The sequence below is a fragment of the Azolla caroliniana genome, unplaced genomic scaffold, assembly GCF_043228905.1.
Source record: "Azolla caroliniana isolate FFs.n. ecotype wild unplaced genomic scaffold, voAzoCaro1.0.p SCAF_17, whole genome shotgun sequence".
Classification (NCBI taxonomy): Eukaryota; Viridiplantae; Streptophyta; class Polypodiopsida; order Salviniales; family Salviniaceae; genus Azolla; species Azolla caroliniana.
In genome coordinates this window covers 8,215,116-8,223,260 of record NW_028230452.1, presented here as the reverse complement: position 1 = coordinate 8,223,260, position 8,145 = coordinate 8,215,116, and positions in this window count along the sequence as shown.

Here is an 8,145-nt window from a genome sequence, read left to right as displayed (position 1 = left end):
TCACTGAGGACCTTTGCGCCGAATCGGATCGGGACCCGAATGTCGTCCTCGTCTTCTTGGTTGACGACCCATCCGATCCCGGTCGGACTCGTATCCACCGTTATGTATACCGGGGTACCCTTCTCGTAGACAGCCTTCCGGAGCGCCGGTGCTGCCGCAAGAGCTTCCTTCAGCTTCCGGACCGACTCCGTGTGCTCGTCCCGCCACTCGAATTTTCGTCCCTTCTTCAGCAACCCGTATAGCGGTTCCGCAACGTGGGCGTAATGCGGGATCCATATGTGGTAGAATGCGCATGCCCCCAGGAACCTCCGAACTTCCGTAACCGAGCTACAGTCGGTCTTCATCGCAGAGATGGCTTCTACCTTTGCCGGAGACGGCTTCCGGCCATATGGTCCACATAGGTGTTCGACCACCAGGATTTCTGATTGCCCGAAGGCCGATTTCTCCCCGGAGAAGGTGAGCCTCGCACCCTCTAGCCTTCGTAGCACCCTCTCACAGTCGTCGATGTGTGTTGCCACGAATCGCCGGCATCCGTCCGGCCCGAGTGTCTCGTCCTTCTCTTCCACCGGGCACCCCTTTATCGGGATGTCGTCTAGAAATGGCATGGTGACGTCTGGGATGCAATCCCTCAGTACCTTGTTCATTGCATTTACCATGTGGGCCACCGAGTTGGTCCCTCCTTGTGGCAGGGTACACATTCGCACTAGGCCGAGGGGAGTTCGCATCGTCGTAATGTCTCTGCTCTCCACGGCTAGCTAGAACTGGTCGTACCCCGAGTACAGATCACCGACCGAATAAATCGACCTTCCGGCGAAGGCCTCCACAAACTCGTCTATGGTCGGTCCGATTCCTGCGTTCCGAATGGGAACTCTGTTGACCGGCTGCAGGTCTTGAATGAAGCGCAATGTTCCGTTTTTCTTTGGTACAGTAAACCATCGGTTCGAGTATGGGGCACTTGACGGTTCGAGAATGCCCATGTCGACTTTCTGCCTCAATAGCTCCATCAACTTCGGGATGTGAGCTCTCGGTACTGGAATCGGCTTGAGATTCCACGGCACATGCGGTACCGTGAATATCACCATCGGCTCCACGATTGTCGGGTCTACGCACCCGATCTCTCCCGGTGAGAATGTGAAGGCTTTCCCGTGCCTTCCGAGCATTCTCCGAAACCGGTCTTCTTCCGCCGGCAGTAGGAACCCGCCCCCACCGATTTTGAGCTCCCGGAGCGTCCCGTCGGTGAAGGTGTGTCCTATGCAGACCGGATCTCGTAAACTGGGGTCCGACGCAACTCCTCTGATTCGGGATTCGCTGCCCTCCGGTAAGGGTGCCGCGACTGGCCTTACCTTCCGGTCCACAGTCTTGTACTTCGTGCTAACTCGGGCCGTCCGATCCGACCCGAGCCCCTGACTGAAGTTCGCGATGACTTCGTACATCTCTTCGGAACATACTGGTATCGTCCGGTCTTCGTTAAGGTCTTCTCCGGCTACCTTCTTCAGCATTCCCAAGGTGTCGTGGAAGGAGACCGCCTCCACGGCTCCGCTGATTTCCTCGTCCGGGCCGAGAACTCCGCACGCTCAAAGTCGCACTTCCGCCCTTGCCTTTTCTTGGCCAATGATGCCGACTGTCATACACCCTCCGTTGTTGGAGAAGCAAAATTTTTTACCTATCGTACAGCTGTGGGGTCTTTCCCGAGTGTCCGGACTGTCTCGGCCCCACGCCTTGGCAGCCCTCTCTAAAAATCCTCCCGGTTCTCGCCACCGAGGGATTCGCGGTTTCGCTCGTGGTTCGGTCGCACCGTCAGAAATTGGACCGAATGGCGCCCGTCCTGGCTTTTGACCCTCGCGTAGGCCGAACCGTTGTCCAGCACCTTGGTCTCCATCCGCGCCGCCGTGATGTATGGTTCCCCTAATATAACCGGGTGCGAGGACGTCTCCTGTACGAAGAAGTGCTGGTCAATCTCGACGTCGCCGATCTTGACTCGCACGTTCGGGCAGGCCCCATGCAGTTCCTCGGTGGCGCGCGTCGCCGCCCGTATCTTCCACCCGTGCTTGGTGTTGATCTGCCACTTTCCCTTCTTATAGAAGTCCATGGACATCAGGTTTATTTCCGAACCGTGGTCCACCAATGCCACCACCGGTTCCTGAACATCTCCGATCTTTACCGGGGTCTCCGTGGTCGCTCGGGCCCAGTGTGGCCTCGAATAGTGGCTCTCCGCCCACTCATCTTCCAGCGCCAAGTCGTCGATGTGCGTCACCCGCACCTCCACCGGTCTCTCCGGTTCTGTCTCCGTCGACAGCCTCTTCCGCTTCACCAAGTCCACAATGGAGTCGTGGAACTCCTTCTTAGCAATCCCTAGCACCTCCCGCAATGACAGCTCCACTTTGCTGTCGAGGATCCGCTCTTCTAGGACCTTTCGTAGGTTCGTGGTCTTTTCTATTTCCGTCCCCAGTCGGTATCCGCCCTTCCTGGGGTTATCTTGCGCGCTGGACCCACCGACATCGTTCCGTCGTTGCCCGAATCGGGTCTCGTATCGTTGTGAGGGCCCGGCCGCTCCGGCTTTCCCCACTCGTTTGTCTTCCACCAGAGCCTCGTAGTTCTGGCAGGCGGCTTCTACGAAGCCCGTCTTCTCCTCGACCAGGTCGCTCCACCCGGTTATTTCCCAGACCCGTCTCTCAGCGCGGTCCGCTTCATCTTCCCTCAGTCGTGCGCCGGCGAGGCCTTCCAGCATTGCCGATCAGAATCCGTCTTTGCTCTCCTTTCGGGCCTCGCTGTCCCCGACCCGAATACCGGCCGACGCCGAGTAGTGGATGGCCTCCACGTGTCGGGCCACTACCTCTTCCATCAGTCTCTTCATACCTCCTCGCCCGTCGTTTCGGTTTAGGGCCCTTCTGGTATCGCCGGCATGCACCCGGCCTTCCCACAGGTACACCACCCGGTTCCTCAACGCCTCTGCGAAATCGCCGCAGTCCTTCCGAATGTGGCCGACCTCGTCGCACCACATGCACCTGTTCCCTACTGCCGGTCGTCGGTCATGAGCCGGTTCGCCGCCTTCCCTTCGAGTCTGGGCGATCTAGAGATCCTTTATCGCCCGCGTCAACTCCTCCAGCACTGCTCCTCCGGACGAGTCATTGACCATGCTGGTCGAAGCCGAACCGGTTTCGAGCCACTCCCGGGTCTCTGCCCTTCGCCCTTGTGGTGTCGGTTCAAGCCTCCTTGCTGTGACAGAGCCCGCTTCGGTCGCCCCGTTGTCAGCCCATTCTCGCCGTTTGTCGAAACGGCCACAGACTCTCTTAACCGCAGCCCAGTCGGTCGTCAGCCCGTCTTCGGTTTCTAGCAAGGAGCCGACTTGATCCCGATCCCGCTCGTCCACCAACTTGACGAACAGTAGGACCCGGCTCGTATCCAAAACGGTTCGGTCAAGCGCCGAAAGGCGCGCAAAGCGTTCCTCAAACTCCCGGAGGAGTGCCGACACGTTTCTTCCCTTGCCGGGGGACTCCACCCATTCCATGAAGTCCCGTTTCGAAAGCCGGAGCGCGTCGTCCAGCCCGTATTTTTCTAGGAGTCGGCCTTCGAATTCCTCCCAGGTACAGCTCTCTGCCCGTACCTCGAGCACCTCCGCATGGATGCTCGGCATCGCCACTCGAGGGAACCCGGCAAGACGCCTCTCTTCCGGAATGTCCCGCATCAACATTTCTGCCCCGTAGGACGCCAAATACTTCGTAGCATCCTTTCCGCTGAATCGGCCGATCGTACCGACGACCACCTCAATGGCTCTGTCGAGGGCGCCGGTGCCCTCGCGCGCGCTCAATATCCGATCCATGGCCGAAGCCATGGCCTCCGCAAGATCCGACCCCTTCATCTTCTGCTCTTCTGCCGCCTCTTTCACGTCGGGTTCACCAAGATGTCGAGGTATTCCTCGCGGATGCGTGGAATGAGGCGGGACCTCGGGGGTCTTGTACCGAAGAGCAAGAGAGAAAGGAGAAGGGAAGGGACCCACTACGTGCGAGCGTAGATCCACAAGGACACGGCCCTTCGACACGAAGACGCGAGCGAGGAAACCAACACAGAGAGGCACAAAAGTATGTATGTATATATTAACAGAGACAAACAACAAGAAGCACGAAGTCAGTTACAACCAAACAGGCCGGCGAACAGATGCCGATGCCTGTTCGTAAACGCTCAAAAGGAAAGAAGTAGGTTGGAGGTGCTGCCGGAAGCACTCGGGCATTCCTCAGAGCAGCGCGAGCCTCCTGAAATCCTGCACAGAAAGAAGCTACGGAGTATTGAAAAGAGAGAAGCCTTCGACCGACAACCCGACAGCACTTCGTCCTCTCTGATTCCGCGATCCGTTCCCCCTTCCTCGTCTCCCTCCTTTTATAGGCAAGGAAGGAGCCGTTTCCCATTAACTTCCTACCTACCGAATCTACCTACCTAGGATCTTCTATGTACAACATAAGCCGTACGTGCATGAAGAGCCGGTTCCTACGCTCCGGTGCACCAATTCCGCTTGTGGACGGTTCCTACGCTCCGGTGCACCGATTCCGCTCAGGTGCATGTTGCCGTTGAAAGTCGAACAATAGAGAGTACATAGGGTGTTCAAATCTCTTGAAGTGGAGAATCGGATGGATTCTATGTAATGGAAGAATTGTGTGTGTGTGTGTAGAGAGAGAGCTCACAATTACAGAGAACCAGAAAACTGTATTACATAGATATCAAGAATGACCAACAACGTTACAAAGAGAGAGAGATCTCACGATTACAGAGAATCAGAAAATTGTATTACACAAAAAGCAAGAATGACCAATAACGTTACAAAGAGAGAGAGTGCTTATGTAGTTGCCTTCTCTCTAAGTTCTCTCACTAGTAGGTCGTGTCTTAACTACTTCAAGAATATGTGTAATAGGACATTAACTTCTATGAAACACTCCTTACTATACAAGGAGGTGGGGTGTTCACACACTTGAGTATCCTAGAGTGTGTTCCCACTCACGAGAAGTTGAGTTTGATTCTCAACATGCCCCTTCAAACACAACTTCCGATCATTGGATGGTTCATTCAGACTGGTCTTCAGGTCGGCTTTGAGTCGACTCCGGCTTCGGATGACCGGTTCACTCCTGCCCAATACACCCCTGCTCCTTACTCCCCCTCAAGCTTGGTTGGTCAATGGTCGAAAGACCCAGGTTCGTCGTGAACTGTCGTAGCTTGTCGACTCCTAGGGCCTTGGTGAAGATGTCAGTTATCTGTAGGTTTGTGTTGATATGTTGTAGGTCGACATCCCCGGCCAGAACACACTCTCGGATGAAGTGATAGTGCACTTCGATGTGCTTAGTCCGAGCATGGAAGACTGGGATTTGAGCGAGGTGGATACTGCTCATGTTGTCACAATAGAGGAGAATTGAATCCTTGATGGGAACACTCGGATCCTTTAGGATTCTCTTGAGCCAAACGGCTTCACATGCGGCTAAGGCCGCGCCCCTGTATTCGGCTTCAGTGCTCGATAGTGCGATTGTCGGTTGTTTCTTACTACTCCACGTTATGGCGTCACCCCCGAGAGAGAAAAAAAAATTGGATGTCGATCGTCGGTCGGCTCTGTAGTCGGCCCAATCAACATTAGTATATCTTTGGAGTCGTATCTGTGTGGCCAATTTGTAAAGGATGCCGAACTCCATGGTTCCATTCACATACCTTAGGACTTGCCTAGCATAGTCAAGATGGATATCTCATGGAGTTTGCATGAACTAGCTAAGGAGGCCCACCGGGTAACTCAGGTCACGTCTAGTAATTGTGAGGTAGATGAGGCTTCCAACTAGTTGACAATAATGCGTTGGCTCACACTCTCTAGTGCTTGAGTCAACATCTAGCTTTAGATTTCGATCGGGAGGAGTGGTGACAGGCTTACACTGTGTCATCCCAAACTTGTAAAGAAGATTGAGGATATAGTGCTTTTGAGAAAGCATGATGCTATCTGAATTACTTCTATTCCTAGAAAGTAATAGAGTTCCTAACTTCCTTCATATCGGTCATTTCGAATCGTTTGGAGAGGAGCTTCTTGATGTGCTCAATATCCGCTAAATGCTCTCCTCCTAAGACCAAGTCATCCACATAAATAATAAATACCTGTCCTCTGGAGTCGCTCCGGATGAACAGAGAGTTGTCGAACTTGGACATGTTGAAACCGATTTGATGAAGATATTGGGTTATGTTCGAGTGCCAAGCTTTAGGTGCCTACTTGAGGCCATAAAGAGGATTTTTGAGTCAGCAGACAATTGTTGCGTAGTCGACACGAATTCGGGTGGTTGAACCATGTAGAACTCTTCGTCTAACTCGCCTTGTAGAAAGGCGATCTTTACGTCCATTTGGTGGAGATGCCACCCTTTTGTTGTTGCAAGCGCGATCATGGTTCGAATTGTAATCATCTTTGCCACCAGGGCAAAGGTCTCTTTGCAGTTGACACCGTGCATCTGTGCGTAGCCCTTCGCCACAAGCCGGGCTTTGTACTGTTTGACAGTGTCGTCGGCGTTGTGCTTCACTTTGAAGATCCACCGACATCCAATTGCCTTTTAGTGGTGTGAAGAAGGGAGGAGATCCCATGTCTCGTTCTTGGAGAGTGCTTGCATCTCCTCATTCATCGCTTTGACCCATCTAGGGTCTGTCGTGGCTTCGGAATAGTTTTCCGGTTCTCGGACTATCGACACCATCATGAATGCATAATGATATGCCATGTAGTCGTTGTAGCCGAATTGGCTGACTACGTTCTTTTCTCGGGTGGATCAACGTGGTTCTCTTGGTGTCCTCATGATGGGCACATCCAATCTACCAAACTCACTTTCGGATAAGTGAGTCAATTCATTTCCAATTAAGTCTTTGTACTCATGAATTTTGGCCTTTCCTTTGTCCTGTTTCGGACTCGGACTCGGCCACGACATACTTTGGTCGCTTGGAGGCTCTTGTGGTCCACTCAAACTAGTTGAGATTGGACTTTCCTCTGATGTGGGCCTCAATCGATCATTTTCCTCTGCATCTGTGTCGAACTCAGTTTCGACTGTGGAGGATGGAGTTGATTCGACTGTATACCTAGATGTTGACTCGTCGAATACTACATCACTACTCACTCTTACCTTCTTGGTGGAAGGGTTGAAGCACTTGTACCCTTTTTGCTCAAGTGAGTACCCTACGAGTATACATTTCTCTGACTTGGGATTGACCTTCTGCCGCTTCTCGTTGGGAATATTACATATGCAATTGAACCAAATATCCTGACATGAGATAGGTCCAGTTTCCTCCCATAGATCTTTTCGCAGGGGGTAACTTTGTGCACTTCTGATGTTGTGCAACAATTCATAAGATAAAGGGTCGTATTCGCCGCTTCAACCCAATATGATTTTGGCAGATGTTTCTCGTTCATCATTGCCCTTGCCACCCCGAGTATGTGCCGATTCTTGCGTTTGGCTACTGCATTCTGCTAAGGTGTGTGTCAGCAGGTAAACTCTCACCGAATTCCTTCTTGTCGAAGGTATGCTGTAAAGGCGTTAGAGAAGTACTCTTTGCCTCCGTCCGATTGAAGGCATCTGACATGCTGACCGGTTGCCTTTTCGACTTCATTTTTGAACCTTTGAAAGTGTTTGAACACTTCTCTCTTCCGCCGCATAGGGTAGATCCAGGTATGTTGAGTTGGTTGGGTTGGAGGCTATCATTGAGTTTGCTTTGTGCCTCATCACAAACATTCCACCACAATTGTCGTAGTCGGAGTTGGAGGCGTAGTTTGTGAGTCGTCGGTTTGTGGAGGCCGACTCACTCTTCTTTTTCCGACACTCTGCCTCATAGTGGCCGAATTTACTACAGTATCCACATTGAGCGGGATTGTTTTGTCGGTTGGGTCCGGCTTGATCACTCCCCCTTCTTCCGGACGCTCCGCCTCACACGTTCAACACTTGTCGGTAATAGAAGTTATGTTCTCGGGGTTGCTCTTGGTTGTCTCGGCCTTGACCGAATCAACCTCTTCTTCCCTGACCTTGTCCTCTTCCTCCATCGAAGTTCGAATAGAGCATTTGTCCATCTTGCGCATTGCTTCTTGTTCGAACATGATTCTCCTCAACCAGCAACATCGACTGGAGATCGAAGGAGGGAGGATTCTCCCTCGCAAGG